The sequence below is a fragment of the Dicentrarchus labrax genome, unplaced genomic scaffold (genome assembly GCF_905237075.1).
Source record: "Dicentrarchus labrax unplaced genomic scaffold, dlabrax2021, whole genome shotgun sequence".
In the NCBI taxonomy this organism is placed as follows: domain Eukaryota; kingdom Metazoa; phylum Chordata; class Actinopteri; family Moronidae; genus Dicentrarchus; species Dicentrarchus labrax.
Genome location: NW_026136708.1, coordinates 10,615,001 through 10,633,301, shown reverse-complemented (window position 1 = coordinate 10,633,301; position 18,301 = coordinate 10,615,001). Strand labels below are relative to the sequence as shown.

Sequence of the window (18,301 nt, the reverse complement as noted above, 5' to 3'; positions counted from 1 at the left end):
ATAGGCAATACTGACATCTGCTGGAAAATAGAAGTACATGAGTGAGGCAAGGTCATTCAAAGAACTAAAACTGTAAAACACATGTACGTGCTGCACCATTAACTCTGGTACATACTATACTATTACTACTATACATTACTATACTACTAATGTACTATACATTAAATAGTAGCATTTATGTTATGTTTAGTGCTGTACATAGTGTCCCTTACAAATAATTCACTTCTTGTCTTGGATTTAGTCATATGTCACATATTCTGTCCACCAGAGGGTTCAGTGAAAGGAAGACATCAGAGGAGTTACTTACGGTAAAGTACTGTGCCCTGGAAAGAATCATATGTAATTGAGCCAACAAATGTTACTTACAAACCTTATTCTAACTGACTATTTGGACCAAATTCTAGTTAGTTCTCTCATTTTTAAAGCCTTCACAGGTCTTAAAGTTATTCCAGACGAAGTTATCCACCCATTTCAGGACAGCAGGCTAAAAATGGTGAAGAAGAAAATGTCTGTGTGTGTAGATATGTGTGTGTGATGTGCATTAGTTGTGCATATATTTTACCTCGTATTTGTAGGATTTGGAAGTGATGAAGATAGGAAGTGTGAAGTGTCATTTTGGGTGAATGTTTATGTCTTTGTATGTTGTATAACATACATAATATCATACATAATAATATTTAACACAGCTCAGCAAGAAATATCCTCACAGGATGTGGGTAACAAACTTGCAGGCTGCAAACTTGTTCTGCTGATGATCCTATGCTGTTTTATATCCTGTTACCTTGAAATACAAAGAAAAGCTGTATGAGCTGTATTTTGTAAGAGAGTGAGGTGTTAAATGTAATATTTAACAGGAAATATGAAGGTATTAAAATGTAATTACTGGATAAATCTTGCAGAAAGGTTTAAAATAATATGACCAAGATGCTTTTATTTTTTAATAAGGGGCCATAGAGAGCCCATGAAATGCTGAAAGGGCAAAAAATTGTCTTATTGATACTTTTCTTGTCAATCCTTTCATGTACATCAATGTTTTATTAGTGGCACTAGTGTCCTGTAGTACAAATAAGTGATAAAGTAATGTGATTTATTTTAAACATTATATTGTTTCTTGTATCTTTGGTTTTACTGTGCAAGAGAATATGTCTTTTCAACACATACTTTAAGTGTCTTGTGAGTTGAGTAAGTTAGGCATATTGGTATGGATTTTAACATTTTTAAATCTAAGACTTTTAATGTCATTCAAACATCCTGTAAGGGGTTCATCATTGGGTGTGTTTGTGCAAGAGCTCTAATTGAATCTATAACAGAGCATAACCTTAGCTACCACCCATGCACTGACAATACTGTACATGCCTTCTGCACTTCAGTCTGGTTGTATTACTGATGCACAGTATGGTAAATGTATACACAGTCACAAAATATGTTTTTAATTTGAATTAGATGCTTTTTAAATAGCAAAATTGTGTGTTTTGGAAATAAGTTCAGATTTACTTCCAGTAACAAAGTTACAGTGAACAAGTTTGTGTGTGCCTGCTTGTGAGGGATGTATGTTAGGACATACTATACTATGCTATTCTAAATGTATTTATCCAAAAATCATCAAGGAAAATGATAATCTGACCCAGTATTCTTGCCATCACAATTTGGCCCTTGTCAAAAGTCCTTAAATCCTTACTCTGTCCCTTTTTCCTGCTTCTAAGACATCAACTTTGAGGACAAAATGTTCATTTGCTGGCCTAATGTATCCCACCCACTGACAGGTGCCATGGTAACGAGATGATCACTGTTATTCATTTCACCTATCAGTGCTCATAATGTTATGGCTGATCGGTGTAAGCAGCAAAGGCAGAAGCATGAATTTGCTATTACATGTAAAAGGTGATGGTGGAACGTTAGGTGTGAAAAGCACATCTAAAAAGTCACATCTCCTCACAAAAGGGGTTGGTTTGTGGGTTGCATCGCAAAGTTTCCGTTGAGAACTGAAACAGAGAAACTTGCTCATCTGTGGCATGCAAAAAGGGAAAATACAGAAGCCAGACTTCATTTCTGTTTTTCACCATAGGAAAGGAGCTGGCCTCTTGTTGGGCAGTGAAATGATCTTAGATGGTATAATTCAGAAGATATCTCTAATAGACGTCAAATAGACATAGACGTCTCTAATCCAGCTAATGAGGATGGATGTTAATCTTCTGTTTTTTTCTCTCAGCTAAGAGGGTGGATCAACATGTACCAACCTGAACAGAGGAAAACCTATGTTCTGTATTTAAGAAAAGGTATGTATGTTTTTCATTTTAGGTTTTTAGGGGGTGATGAAAAACAATTTTATGTAGTTAATTTGGGAACACATGTTAAATCATATGTCATCAGCATATAGGGGATATCTGGGCGGAAATGTCCTTTAAAGTTAGTGGTTAAGGTATTTTTAATGGAAGGAGAAAGGTACTTAATAGGCAATATTTCACAGTATTATTTTAGGTGTTAATGTGTTAATTGCTAACGGTGTTAATATTTGCCATTGTAAGAGAAATACATATAGATCGATTATTCCTTCTCTAATAAATACCAAATAAAAAAAACCTAAGCCAAGAAAAGTGTAATTTAATTAAACAGCACTTTTAAATGTTCAACATTGCTAAATATGAATTAATGTAATATTGCATACGGTACGTAAAATTAACGTGGTCTGACGAAACCACGTTGGTGCAATGCGTCATACGTTTGAGTGAAAGAAGGAAGAAACAATGGCGTCCTTCAACCGTGTAAGTTTAAACATTTTAAACTAAAATGAACGTACCCGTACGAGAACTTTGTAAAGTATGTGGAAGTACAACAATTTAGGAAGCTACTGTTTGTATTTGGATGTGTATTAATTTTGACCCGTCCTGATCAGAGTCAAGTCTGTTCATTTGATCGAAACACTATCATTGCTAGCATGTTGACAAATTCAACATTAATTTATGCAAAATGCTGTTAACGTGGTACAAATTGGTATCATAATATGGGCATTATGTGATACATTTCATTTTCATAATACATTTTTGATGATATTGCAGTTTTCTATCGAGTGTGTGGACAATCCTGATGGACTTCCTGGTATAATTGTCTATGACGATAAAACATTCCCCATTTCTTCTCAAGAAGTAAGGTTTATACCATTTAGTTTTAAGTGCACAGTCAAAAGCTATTTAAATAATTGGTCTTGTGTAATGTGTGTTATTTGTTTTGTTTTGTTATTTCCTTCATGGCCAGGATGGCATCAGGCTGGCTGCTTCTGATGATGGACAAGGCCCTTACAGGTAAAGAAAAGCAAATTTATATTTGTATTGCAACTTTCAACAAGGCAAGTTAAAATGCCTTCAGACTTAAAGGCATTAAGACCACATATAAAAGAAACGCATACCGTAAAACTTCAATTAAATGTTTTTTTATTTGCTTCAATCACTGAACTCAGCCATTTGAAACAGGTGTATATATAGGATGTGCTTAATTCCTTTTGCACAAAATTCTTAATCAGTAAAGATGGGATATACAATCAGATTGTTTATTTAAACCAGTATTAATATTCCTTGTATCAAAATTTGAAAACTATGCATTACGAATCATTATTTTAAACATTTGCTACTTTGGTGTTTATGGTTTCCGTAAAATGAATTGAACAATTAATTGTGGAGAATCTAACTGATATAAAAAGGTGTGACACCTGGGGCCAGATGCATAAAACTCTGTAGCTTTATGACTGTGTGTAAAGACAAAGGTAGAAATATGCATATGTATTCTTTTCGTCCGATTTATAAAGCTGCATGTATGCCTGATTCTGTTTATAAATCTCAATCATGGTCGAAATGAGCTTAATTTCCAATCCCACAATTATAAATGGAAGTAGAAACTCCCTTAAACCAACCATTTGCATACTGATACTTGTGCCCGGTCCATCACTCATTTGTCAATGAAAGGACCGATGAAAGGAACACTGAGAAAAAAAAGCGATCGCAACGCATTTGGCGAGGTTCTCTAAGAATATAGGGACAGCTGTCATTACATGCAACCATTAGACACGTCTGTGGCGATTTATAGCACCCCTACCACTAACTCATGTACCTATAAACCAACTGGCACATTTTAATCACACATTCTTTAAAAAAAAAAAAAAATTATGTGTGGGAAAAGGCTTACACATGGTTTTTGTGTGTACATTTCACTTATACATCTGGCCCCAGGCATTTAATTGAGACCTTATTTTATTTGTCAAAACGAATACCCACTCCTGGCTTGTAAATAGGACCTGCATCTAATTGGGACCCTGCTTTGTCTTTAAGTTTTACAGTAAATGTAATTTAAATGGATTAAAACAAAGTAAAAGTATTTGAGGGTTTAAAAAAAGCTAAAATAGATTAGATAGACTAAATACACACTTGTACATGCAATATGGATTTTTAATAGTAATATTCTAATCAATATATGTTTATACTAAACTGAACCTATCTTATGTAACTATCTCTGTGCAATTGTTGCACTGTACAGTTCTGTAAGACCCTTCCAAGTCGCCCATGCCATGGACAGGGATCCTCCAGAGGCTGACATTAATTCACTATACAGGTAAAAAAGAAGAGGTCTTCTTTCAGTCTACAATCAGATATAGGCTTTTCCTGGGGGCTAGTCATTCATTGTCTTGCATTTTACTGCTTTGAGTCAATTCCATTTCTGCTATGCTTTTTCTTAATACACAGTACACAGTTAAGTAAAGTATTTGACAATTTGTCAGTCCAAAAGGGGTCGTGGACATGTGGTGGAAAGTAGGCTAATTCTAAACTTCTATGTTGTATTTTCCACAGTCTTCAAGAGGAAGAGGAAGAGGAAGAGGAGGAGGAGGAGGAGGAAGAGAATGAGTGGAGAAGGCTACAGCCACCAGGCATACATGCAACTTGTGTATTTAATGAATTTCTGATATATTATATTTTGTTTCACTACATTTTTTTCTTTCTTTTTTATTATTGGGATATTGTAATTGCTACAATTAATGGTGAGGAGCTGGTTTACTATGTGATCTGGATAACTTTGCTTATTGAGTTGATCCCAGTAGAGTTATTCAGGTAACTCAGACCTGCTTCATGAAACCTGACTTTTTAAATTGTGTAAGGGGTTAAAGGCCAATTACAGCCAATTTATTGTGACAAACAATGTAAAGTATTACCTTTAAAGGCACTGGGGCATACAAAGCTCTCTGAGATTAAAATAGGTTAATCTGTTAAAACAATGAAACTCTATGTCAAGATACTAATGTAAATAAATGTTGCTTGTAATCTCATCAAGAGCCTTTATTTTATGGAGGGCAAACCACTCAAAATCCACACAGTAAGACATTCACAACTGATTACTTACACATTCCTATGGATTAAGGGATAACGAACGGCGTAGTGTCCATTATCAGGAATTAGTGTGCGGGGACAGTTGCCTCTGCAGAGTCCATTAATTCCTGATTATGGACACCTCAAAGGACATCAAAATCATACATTTTTTTTACAAGCCATAACTCTTTGGTAGCACTTGTTGGTTGGACTAATATTTGGAACAATCATTACCATTCCATAAGGTTCTAATGCAATGGAAACATTGTTCACTACTGGAGATATTTCTTGTTCCCTCCGCTCATAGAACCCTTTGGATCAGCTACGAGCCAGAGAGCTAACAGAACAAGAGTGAAAGCCAATTACACTGCGTATGGCTGATAAATGGTAAATATAAGACACTATTAACCAACAAAACTACCTAGTTGTTGTCCCCAAATCAATATCAAGATTTTCACAGACAACAGGACATGTACTGACAGCCACAGCCTAAAGTAGCAAGTGGACGGGATGTGAGAGGATTATTTAAACAAAGTAAGTTCAGAGGGGCTGTGTAGGTGCTTGTGTCGCCATCCTGTGGTGTTCAGAGGATGAGCCACTGAAGGACTACACTCATTGTTATGAGATATATAGCTAGATTTAGTTTTCATTCAATTCATTTAGAACAGTGAACAGACAGTTTCACTTGAACTACTGAGTAGGTGTTCTATATTAGGTATTAATAGACAGCAAATAGCACACTTCTATTTCATGTGGACTTTAAAAATTGCACAGCAGAATATTTTCTTGGTGTATATCTGTATATATATACTGTATGTATATAAATAACTGGATATACAATTTTTTTTCAACTATTTATTAATTATTAAATGCATCAATTCATTCATTAATTTTGTTCTATGACATAAAATATGTCAGTAAATACCCCACCCATGAACTCTGATTTAGTTGCCTAAGTGTTTTCTGCAGTTGGGTTGAGAACTGAAACAGATCAAATTGCTGATTTTTAGAATTCTAATTGGGGAAAGCAGAAGTATTTGCATTTTGACATGTATATGTCCATGTTTCCATCAGAGACATTTATTTATTCACTGGGTGTGAACAAGTTTATTCGGTATGAATCAGAACATAGAATTCTAACCACAAAGTGAAGATGATACTTATCTGTAATCTTTCTCAGTTGAGATAGTGGATCAAGGCAGACCAACATGAATGGAGGGAAAGTCTCTTAAACCTTTTGCACAAGAATCTCAGGAAAAGAGGTATGTTGTTTTTGCCAAAATTTATTTACAAACAAAGAAATATAGCTATATAATGTTGTCCTACATGGTGATGTCTGCTTGGGGTTAATTATACACCAGTGAGTTAAACCTCTTGTGAACAAACTGTTAGAAAACTTAAATAACAGAAGTCCAAATAGACTTTATTTATTCCTATATTCTCACCAGACTACATTGGTAGAGGATAGACCTTTTTCACAGTAGCCATTTTGACATGAAATAGTCGGGTAAACACAGGTTTTGCCAATGATAACTAATTAAAGTTCCATTCAATTTAGTGTAAAGTTAGTGTCAGCCCCCTGACTAGAAAACACAGTGATGATCAGAAAGAAAGAAAGAAAGAAATGTTAAAACCTTTGGAGACGATTAAGTCGAGACTTATTGTGTGTGGGCTCCAGGACAGTTATTCAGAATACAACGCAGTTCTTTAGTGCTGCTATCCCTAGGAGCCTGCTTCTGGGTGTGGGTGGGGTCTACTGTACAAGGCAGTAGGTCCATGCCTAACAGGAGAAAGAAGAGGCTACTGGGGGTAGCAGTAATGGGGCAGGGACCCTGTCTGTTCTAGGGATCTTCTCTCCTGTCTGCACTGATGCCAGTCAGATTTCCTTGGTGCTGATTTGAATGGCAGTGATTCTAGATGCAACAGCACAGCTTAGTTGCACTCATTAACATCACAGTTAGTTCCTTAATCTCTGATCTGACACACTGATATAATAATAAATAACAATAATATATAAATAATTTTAGTCTTGATTTGAAGAGTGTGAGAGAGTCCAGGTTCCTGAGGTCCGGTGGGAGTAAGTTCCAGAGTTGAAAGCCCTGCTCCCCATGGTGACGAGGCGGGCGGGAGGGACAGAGAGGTGGACAGAGGAGGCAGATCTGAGGGAACGGGAAGGGGTGGCGATGTGGAGTAGTTCGGACAGATAAGGAGGGGAAAGGTTGTGGATGGCCTTGAACGTAAACAGGAGGATTTTGAAGTTTATGCGGAGTTTGACCGGGAGCCAGTGGAGTTGCTGCAGAACAGGGGTGATGTGGTGGATGGAGGGGGTTCTGGTGATGATTCGAGCTGCAGAGTTCTGAACCAGTTGAAGTTTATGGAGGTTTTTTGTGAGGTAGGCCGAAGAGAAGGGAGTTGCAGTAGTTGATGCGGGAGGTGACAAGGCTGTGTACAAGAATGGCAGTGGAGTGGGGAGAAAGGGAGGGGCGGAGCCGATTAATATTGCGTAGGTGGAAATATGCAGACCGGGTGATGTTATTGATATGGGATTGGAAAGATAATGTGTCGTCAAGGATGACACCCAGACTCTTAACCTGGGGGGAGGGGGAGACAGAGGAGTGGTCGATGGTGAGCTTTTGAGAGGGTTGATTTAGTGCCAATGAGAAGGAATTCTGTTTTATCACTGTTTAGTTTGAGGAAGTTGGAGGAGAACCAGGATTTGAGCTCGGTGAAGCAGTCAGTAAGGGAGGAAGGTGGGAGAGTGGAATTGGGTTTGCTGGAGAGGTAGAGCTGAGTGTCATCCGCGTAGCAGTGAAAATGGATGTTGTATTTGCAGAAGATATTGCCAAGGGGAAGGAGGTAGATGATGAAGAGAAGGGGCCCCAGGACAGAGGCCTGGGGCCCGGGTGGGAAGTGAAGAAGTGGAAGTGAACCAAGGGGCAGAGGTGGAGAAGGAGACAGACCTGGTTTTCATAGGAGCGAGAGAATTAAGAATGGTGTTGAGGCCATTGTTGTAGTGGGAAGCCAAGTCATTGGGGTGGATGAATTGTGAGTGTTCAGGAGACAGCTGATACCTGAGGAAAGTGCATCATGATTAATTTTCTTAATGTTACAGAATTGATGCCATTCATTCTGCACTCATCCTGTGAGCGCCCTCATATGGAGCCAGAGTGGAACTGCAACAGTTCAGAAGCCGGAAGTATACAGAGAGTGGAACTTCTCTCCTTATTAGACATTCTCTGACTGCATTAATTAAGCAAGCTAGGAAGTTAGCTCACATGTTTAGCTAACCCATGTAGTACCTCCACTTATATGGACGCCTCTCTTTTCTTTGCTGTTCCTTTGCCTTTCTTGCTAGATTAAAGGACACATTTGTTCTTTTTATACTTTCATTGTAACTGAACTCACAATTCATTCATACTGAAATACATTTATTTGTATTCAAGGGAATTATTTCTTGATATTCTGTTAGCAGTTACATATACTGACTGTAATGTGCATTGACAGCAGTATTAATGGCTTATTTCATTTATTGCAGAAATCATGTCAAACTCAGCTTTAGAAAAGAATTGAAAGGGGTGCTTTGGGTCTGTGTTGTCATTGTCAAAAAACCATGTGACAAAGGCCTGTGCTATGTGCTTAAATAAATAGGAAATTCTATTTAATATACTCAGATCAATATGAGACGATTATAAAATTAAGTTCTGTGTTTACAGGATTAGAAAATTAACATAACTGCAGTGTTAGATAGTGGTTACAGGCAGTTCAATGACTGCAGTGTCAAAAAATGTCCTCCTTAAAACACCCTCCTGCTCCCACTCCCTGGTATTTTTCCACAACATAGTCTGGATGGAACTTTTTCAATCTAGTTTGAGTTTGAAAAGCTAAAGTTCCTCGAGTGTATAAGATATAGTTGAACTTTCTCTCACTGAAGTAGTATTTGGGAGTTACCTCATAATGGTTTTTGGTCTGCTGGCACCAAAGGAACTCCATGTAAAGATACTTTACTTTACTGGTAAAACTCAATATTAAATCTTTGCTCAATCTGAACTACATTAAGAAAGATTTGAATTGTATTAACGTAGTTTTGAAAGGTTAAAGTGAAGACACAAAGCATTTTTAACAAGGTTGTACCTTGTTAAAACTCAGACAAAATAAGTGTGACTTCAAAACATGAGCCTTCAATTCAAATCCCATCTCTCACAGTTAGCATATTGGATTTTTTTCAGGAAGGAAATGTTTTTCTAAACTTGAACAAGTGGACTACTTTAAGTTTCCTGAATTTATTATGCAAGGCTGTTTTTTTGTGTGGTAAAATGCAGAAGTATTTGTCCCACAGACATTTCTTCATTCATCCCTTTGGGTGTGAACAAGTTTAGATGGGATGAACCAGAAAAAAGAATTTCAACCAAAAAGTATAGACATTATTTATCTATAATTTCCAGACAGCAGACCAACATGAATGGAGGGAGAGTCAAATTAAGTTAATATTTTGGATGATTCACAGAAGTCACCCAAATTGACATGAAAAAGAGGTGACATTCGCTGAAAAGTGAGTTGTTTGCATCCCTGTATATATATATATTTATAGATTGTTTCAACTACTTGTATGTGTATGATAGTTAGCTAATTATGCTTAACTTTGTTCCGATTCGTCTTACTTGTTCTTAGTTGTATGTTTATTTCTGCGCAAGTATATTGAAAGCAGATTAATTGTATGTTTACATACATACTTGGCTGTGAGCCTTCAATTTAAATCTCCTACTAACAGTTAACATATCGATTTTGTTTCATGAAGAAAATCTTTTTCTAACTTTGATCAAATGCAGTAGTTTAAGTTCCTTGAATTTTTTAAGTGCATAAAATGCAGAAGTAGGACTACTCATTCCCGTCTTTGGGTGTGAATAAGATTAGACTGGATGAATCAGATGTATAGAAATAACTGATCTTTAACATCTCTCAGTTGAGACAGTGGACTTAAGCAGACCAACACGAACAGAGGGAAAGTCCGATTAATGTTTTTTACAAGGATCTCATGAAAAGGTATGTTTTGCCAAAATTCATTTACAGACAAAGAAATATTTAATATGTTGTCCTACATGGTGATGTTATGTATGTTTGGGGTTAATTAGATCCCAGGGGGGCTAACTCCCTGTCAGACAGCTTGTGAACAAACTGTTAGAAAACTTCAGTAGTCTTCAAAAGTCCAAATAGACTTAACTCCAAACGATAAGGCTGAATTATTTTGTGGTTCACAAGATAAAATTAATAAAGACTAAAACTAAAACGTTTTCACATTTCTGTTAAGTGAACACCTATACATTCAAGTTCAATCTTGACAGGAGACTTAGATACCTTTTGTATAATAGAAGCGTATCATCTCTGTCACATGACATGATACGCATAACGTGAGTCGCCTATTTTGTGTGTACCCAAATTTAAAATGGCGGCCGGTCACAATATAAAGCCAAGCGTGGTTGTAAGTTACTTTCAGCACTACATATTACTTACAAGACTTATAATTATGTCCAAGTCCAAGCTGCTTAAATAGTTACAGTAGGAATTTTCATGTGTGCCGCATTGCAAAACTGGTCTGAATCAGAGTTGCGGTTGTAGCAACGTTGTAACGAATGTTAGACTAGTCATTGTAACATTAAGAAATGTCCGTCAAGATAGTTACAATGCATTTATTTTTGATTGTGTTGCAGATTCAATATTGTAGGAATGTTGTGGTGATTACCGTTCCCCCTGAACAAGTAAGGTTTCAACCATTTTGTTGTGCACATTAAAAGTAAAATTAAAATATCTTCCAGTACAATACATACATATTGATGTAGTTTGATAAATCTTGATGTAGTTTAATGTATGCATTTTTAGGGGGCTGCTTTTGGTTCTGGACCTCACAGGTAACTGTAATTTACATACATATCCACTATACTGTCAACTTTAATGCTTTCCTGAATTACTGTTTGTCTGGTCACCTGTTGATGCCACTAACATATTTGATTTAGGCTACTTGTCTCTCTGTGTACTATAGTTATGTAGCACCTATCCAATCCCCTAATTGTGAGGATGAGGAGACTGCCATGGACTGTGATCCTCCAGAGACTGGAAGTCATTTAATGAACAGGTAAAATGAGATTGAATCTCTTCTAAATAAATGTACATTTTATTTTTTAGACCTTTTTTTTTTTTTTAACAAATATTGATTCCATCTATGCATGCATGTTTTTATTTTATTATTACTTTATTTAATAAGAAAAGGTGTCATTGTTTTTTTTTCTAAAAGAATAGTGCTCTGGCCAAAGTAGGAAGCAGTAACAGTGAGTTATAGACTAATGTTACTTAGTTGTAATGTTGTTAATGAAAGGCCTAGCACAATGATTGGTCAAGTTATATATAAGGTGTCAGGTGGTTGCAACTTGATAATGGTTTTAAATTAGAGTTAAAGATGGGGTAAGTGATTCTGGAGAAATTCAATATAATGACAAATAGTACATATATATATATCTATATATATAGTTTGAACTTGTGACACAGCAAGTAATGTAACTACCATTAGCTATGTTGTGGATTTGCTTACTGTTGCTAAAGTTGCTGCTGTGTGGCTACACACAGTAGCTATCCTGGTAGAGTGTGCACCCCTTGTCAGAGGAGTCTTTACCACAGCGGGCTGGGGTTCAATTCCAGCCTGCAGCCCTTTGCTGCATGTCGCCCCTCCCCTCTCTCTCTCTCCCCCGTTTTCTGCCTATCTTCATCTTTCATATTAAAAATAAACGCTTAAGATAATAAAAAAGCATGTCTTGGATTAGAATAGCATTTTCTAGAATTGCTTACCCCACCTTTAATGGATCCTTGTTGCCTTCATCAGCTAATGGAACTGGTGCAGGTGTTTCAAGTGTGCACTAAAATGTATATGTATGGACATTAGCATACTCAATGGCCCACTTTCCACTGGGGATAGACATTATTCACTATTAATGGATCATCATCATACTAACAGGTTTAGTTTATGAATGGCTTACTAAAGGCAGATTTTTCCCTTGCAGCAATGTGGCACCACCTGGATCCTCCACTGATGCTGATGAAGTGCCCATGGAGGTAGACTAACAGCTGTAAGAAAACCAAAGGTAAGTTATTTTCTGTGCCATGGCACATCAATGGCTAATGATACATTAGGGGCATTTTTCCCAGTTTCTCATGCAACTTACTTTTGATCACTCACACTCATGCCACTCACAATGACTGTAATGACGTATGGTATTAGTGCCTCAGATTTTTTGACACTGCCAACCAATATCATCTCAACAACACTAACAACCTGCTTCCATCATGAACTTTGTCCCATAGTCAAGTGGAATTATACTCATGTAGTTATGACCCTCTGACAGGCCTGGGTTTGAGAGTGGAAATCAAAACTTAACCGCTGCTTTAAGGGCTCTCAGCCAGTAATGTTAACATCTGAGTTAGGCTACCAAGCAAAAGAAAATGCTTAATAGAAATTATTTAAGAAATCAAGTGGAGTATAGTGAAAGTTGACAGAAATATAGAAATGTTATAGTCCTTTCAGGTGTTAATTTGGCTTTCCTTTGTGCACTTAAATTTTTTTTTGTTTTTCATGCATTATTTGTCTTACTAAACAATATTTAAATGTAGAACAAGCACACCTTGTACATACTTACATAGGCATAGGAAAACTAAGTTACATACTGTAGGACTTGTCAGACAGCAGTGGACTGAGTTACAGATTAATTGCAGCAGTGGTGTAGTGGTACCTTTTCATGAGGCTACATATGACTGCATATAAGATTATTATAAGATTTTGTAACTCAAAACTTTTCTGGTATTTCTTGCAGTCTTGAAGAAGAGAGGCAATGAAAACTTACTGAAGACTTCAGCATCTACAGCAACATTAGCAGCTCTGTGACGCTGAACATTTTTTCCATCTCTACCATCACATATGGGACTGCAGCATAAACCAATAGCTGTTAAGACATTTCACACAAAACCTCAAATGTCAACTCCACGATGACACTAGAGGTAAAGTCAGAACATCACCAATTCATTGTGACAACCATGTCTGTGTAAAATGTCATGACAATCTATTGAATGGTTGCTGATTTGGACCAAAGATGTCCTGAGATGCTAGTGTGGCTGAAACAAACAAAACAAAAAACTATGAACCTGTTATAATTTACTGTAACAGAGAATATGGGAATGTAACATTTCAACAATATTTCTTGATTATATCAGAAAGCATTTTTAGGGATTTCCACACATTGAGAGGAGGTAATGTGCTGTTGAACTTGCCAAACTGCTTCAGGAGCATAACTACCACCCCCTAGGCTGTATTGTGGCGCTTATGCTGATTTGCATGTAAACAATGCAGTTAGATTTAAGATGTGGCTAACAGAGATGTGGCTAAGTGTAACAAGCAAAAGTGGGGACTGAAGTACTGTAGATGGGTTTGCCTCTTATGATAATTATGTATTTATAATGTCAAGTCCGTTTACATACATAGGATAGGGTACTTTGCCCCTGCCGCCAGCAGTGCCTTAAATAATAACACCTACTTACATATGACACCAAAAAGGACCCCCCACCAAGCTCAGAATGTAACTTGAACCCTGCTTCTAACAAATGTCATCTTCCACTCTGTCACATTGTCAAGTTGAATTGTTTAATTACTCACATTTCCTGTATTGTAAGACATGATCTTTTGAAAAAGTTAAAACAATCATGTCATGTCTGTTCTGTTCTCTGAATGTTGTGGCACTGATTAAAGTGGAACAAATTAAGAAGCCACCTCTGTGCCTTTAATTTTACCCATGAACTGCAGTTAGGTTTAATCTTAACCAACTAACATTTACAAACCACATCTCTGCATCAGCTCCATTAGTGAGCAGCTGTGAGGTGGCAGTACTGCAACACTGTGCAGCTATTGCATTAGAACAAAAAAGGGTAATCAAATGTTATTTTTATGATGAGTGTTACTTAAAGCCCGTAAGTAACACTCATCATAAAAATAACATTTGATTACCCTTTTTTGTTCTAATGCAATTGATCATACATTCATATATTCCCTTCACAGTAATTATCAACAACATAATCTCATGGATTCTCATGGGTTCTGGTGGTACCTGCTGCTAATATTTCTCATATTATTATTATAGTTACTATTATTACTATTATTATTGTTCATTGTCCCCCATTGTTGTGGCTGTTTTCGTCATCATCTTCTATTAGTATAGTTGTTGCTGTGCACCTTTGTTTCTGTCTCTTTGTCTTTACCTCTCTACGCTCTCCAACTGGTCGAGGCAGACAGCCACCCACCTAGAGCCGGGGTCTGTCCGAGATTTCTGCCCCAAAAAGGAAGTTTTTCCTTGCTGCTATCGCCAAGTGCTTGGTCATGGTGGGAACTGTGGTTAACTTTTGTTATGAATTGGCGTTATACAAATAAAACTGAATTGAATTGAGAATAAATCAAAAAATGTCAAGTCCCTTCAAGTCATTTGTCTTGAGTCGATGTCAGTCTTTTATCAATGTTAGTCAAGCAAGTGTCGAGTACTCAAATTTGCAACTTGAGTCTGTGGAGTAAGTGACTCGAGTCCAACACCTCTCTCAATAACAGACCTCAATGAAAACATGAACTGAGGAAACGCTATCTCATTTTTGCGGAAACCACCAGAGGCAGGATCAGGAAAAGATGAAAACGCAAAATAAGAAAAGGGCTATACAGAGTCATAAAGCTTCAAACATCAAATGTATAAATAGCTTAAATAAATGTAATAAAGGTTTAAAAAAAGGACCAATAAACAGACTTTTTTAAATACACACATAGACAAACAAATAAATACAATCAATTAAAAGCCTGACTAAAAAGGTGGGTCTTAAGTTTGCTTTTAAAAATATCTTTACTTTAATGAGGAAGGCTGATCCACTGGCATGGACCATAGGGATAAAACAATGCCTCACTGTGGGTTTTTGTTGTGACGTTAGGGATAATTAAAAGGCCACTGAGGACCTGATGATGAATGTTGAATGATGCTTTATTTCATGTTGGAATAAAATAATTGTTAAATATTTCAGGAAATTAGATGCCGATGAGGAGGCAGGCAGGGTTCTGAGCAGATGAGGGAATTGGGAACAGGTATGTAGATGGGTGGGGCAGTCAGGTGATGCCCCTCCCCCCTAATCCCCTTTGGCAATTAATAAAGTAAATATTCGGTACAATCCTCACCGCTTCCATCACCATATGGTACGCTGCTGCCACTGCCAAGGTCAAGGGCAGACCGCAGCATATCATTCTCCCCACGTCAGAACATGTACGACTCCACGACCCTGAGGAGTGCAGGTAAGATTGTGGCTGACCCCTCCGATCCCAGACACCAACTCTTGGAGACACTTCCCTCTTGCAGGAGGGATCAAAACCTCATGCCACAAGATCGCCATATTAAGGAGTCCTGATGTGTTTGTCAAGGGGTTATTTAAGGCTTTATTTCATGATGCAATAAAATAATTGTTAAATATTAAACTGCAACAAATTCATATGTTTTACCTTCACTTTTTTTGCATTAAATCATACTGGGATGTTTGCTGAAATTGTTTGGATGTGGCAAAGCCCTGCTCAGGCAATTTTCCACTCCCTGCCACTGACAGGCAGGTAGACAGGAAGTGCAGATCCAGGTTAACATTCAGGAAACCAAAGGGCTGGTTTCTGTAGGTCTGATAAGGAAATGAGATACTGGGCCAGGTGGGGAAGGCCAGACAATAGACCTTTTCACTGCAGCCATTTTAGTATGAAATAGTAAGGTAAACACAGGTGTTAACAATGATATGTGTGTGTGTATATGTAGGCAGATGACAGTCATAGTTGGAATACTGCCAGTGCAATCTAACTGAACAAAGGAGAAAGTATCCCTATAATTTGCATCAGAGCCAGTGAGATATAAGAGTTGGGCCAAAATATCAAAATTCTTGATTGATTTTATCCCTATCAATTAAAAGTATTAAAAGCCCCATGTCTGTATTGTAGCTAAGTTAATGGCTCAGAGAGGTTAACTCTCTGGAACTGGGACTATCAGTACATGGGATCATGGTAAACATTGCCGTTGGTCTTTCTACAGCCGTCTAAAGCACAAAATAAAAAAATACTAAGTAGAGGGTTACCAAAAACAAGCATAAGCTCTTATGAATGATGCATCTGGAGAAAAATACATTTAAAATGAGTGCAGTGGTTTACACACTACCACTCAAAACAGAGGCTGGGGAGGTGGGCTGCAGTATCACTGCTCCTCCACCTGCAGTACCCAGTGCTCAGACAGTAATATTATTGATATCAAGATTACTTGCATAATACAGTGATAGTAGTGACTTTTGACTGAAAAACACAGGAAAATATGAAATTATTGTCTTCCTCACGGCAGTAATTGTCCTGTTTTTCAGGTGCTCCAAGACCCTTTACCCGAAAAACCCCCATGTCGACCAGGCAACCTACCACCGCTATCTTTCCCTACCGCAGGTTCCTGCAAAGGCTAACTGGTTCGATTTTTATAAATGAGTACATACTCAGCCAATGCTGCAGCCTCAGCAACAGTTGTAACCTTACGTTCAGTAATGTATGTGGCTGGGCAGAGAATTTTGAACTGCTCTAAGAGGACCAAGTTACACAACTCTCAAAGTTGTCAACATCAGAAGCCATACACCAACAATTGAAATGATTAGTCAGCTCCCTCGACAACTCCGGTCTCCCTTCATCCTAAAATGCTGACGATTTGCTTCTGGAACTCATACACCTTCAGTCCAGCAGCCTTGACTGATTCATAAGTTAGATTATTGTTAAGATGCATAGGCCTCCTGTGCTTTTCCTGACAAACACACACTGCAACAACAAAACCTGCTCAGAGTCTGACCAAGTCCATGCTTCCGTCATCTGCTCAAGCAGAGAAAAACTCATCTGGATCACTTTCATTGAATTTAGGTAAGAGACGAAAATTACTGACAACATCTGGAGATCCTTACTGCGAAGACAAACTTTCTTCCCGTCACAACACATCCCCAGAAATCTTGCCATCTCTGACTATCCCCAACTTAGCAGTTTGCTATGCTATCCTTTCCTGCTCGGTTTCCTGCCGCAAACGCTCAATTGCCACCTGCTTTTCAGCCTCCAACTTGTGCTTTTCTATCTCAATCTTTTGACTTTCTAGTTCCAACTCTTGCTTCTCTTTATTGTAAGAGAACTGCAATAAAAGCAATTATTTTCTCTGTTTGGTTAAGTTCCCCCATGAAACTTAAAGTGACTGTGTTGCTAACAATGGATCAGGCCCCTCTTGCTTAGCCACCAGCACCCCTTTCTCAACTAACTGCAGTTTCACACATATGCTTTACACAATAAAACTAAACTAACTGTAGTATGTGAGATCAATAGTGTAAGTGAGTTTATGAGTGGAGAAGTGCACGAGTGCTGCGTTGTAGTAAGATGCAGCAACACAATCTAACCTTCGAATCAAAACCAAATGGCTCCCAGAGGCTTTTTAAAAGGAAGATGGCACACAGGCTCTAGGTGTGGCCAGTTTGCTGATGACCTGCACAAAAGCAGCCACACAACCAGGAACAGGAAGACAGGGCAGAGCAGGTCATCAGCAGAAAAAGTATCCCTGTATAGTTTGCATGTTTGTGGAACATGTAAACTATATGTAAGTACAGGAAGACTTTACTGCAGCACTGCAGCAAACTTTAAATAACTGAATTAAAGTTTAGTTTAATAATGATAACACACTGTTTAAATATTTAAAAAAAACATGTCATTATTACTTTCAAGTTCTAGTTTCATTAGTTGTCTTATTATGCCTAATCTGTAAAAAGCAAACCACCAACTCATGATGTGTGGTTACAATATAGAATGAAACTCCCATTAAGTCTTAAGTCAGCATATCAGGAAAAAAAAGAAAGAAAGA

General features: G+C 37.5%; 1 long non-coding RNA gene across 3 annotated transcripts; it reads left to right on the top strand.

The window, feature by feature from the left end:
- Nucleotides 1-1,828: 1,828 nt before the first annotated feature.
- Nucleotides 1,829-14,856, top strand: LOC127367908 (uncharacterized). 3 transcript variants are annotated; one of them, XR_007885560.1, is made up of 14 exons: nucleotides 1,829-2,109; nucleotides 2,210-2,276; nucleotides 3,057-3,143; nucleotides 3,253-3,299; nucleotides 4,525-4,599; nucleotides 4,836-5,735; nucleotides 6,529-6,610; nucleotides 8,461-9,897; nucleotides 10,309-10,388; nucleotides 11,054-11,101; nucleotides 11,223-11,251; nucleotides 11,383-11,475; nucleotides 12,395-12,475; nucleotides 13,202-14,856. It is a non-coding gene; the product is annotated as an uncharacterized LOC127367908 (long non-coding RNA). The 3 variants fall into 3 exon arrangements; XR_007885558.1 differs by having other exon boundaries at nucleotides 1,830-2,276; XR_007885559.1 differs by lacking the exon at nucleotides 8,461-9,897 and having other exon boundaries at nucleotides 1,849-2,276.
- Nucleotides 14,857-18,301: the final 3,445 nt, after the last annotated feature.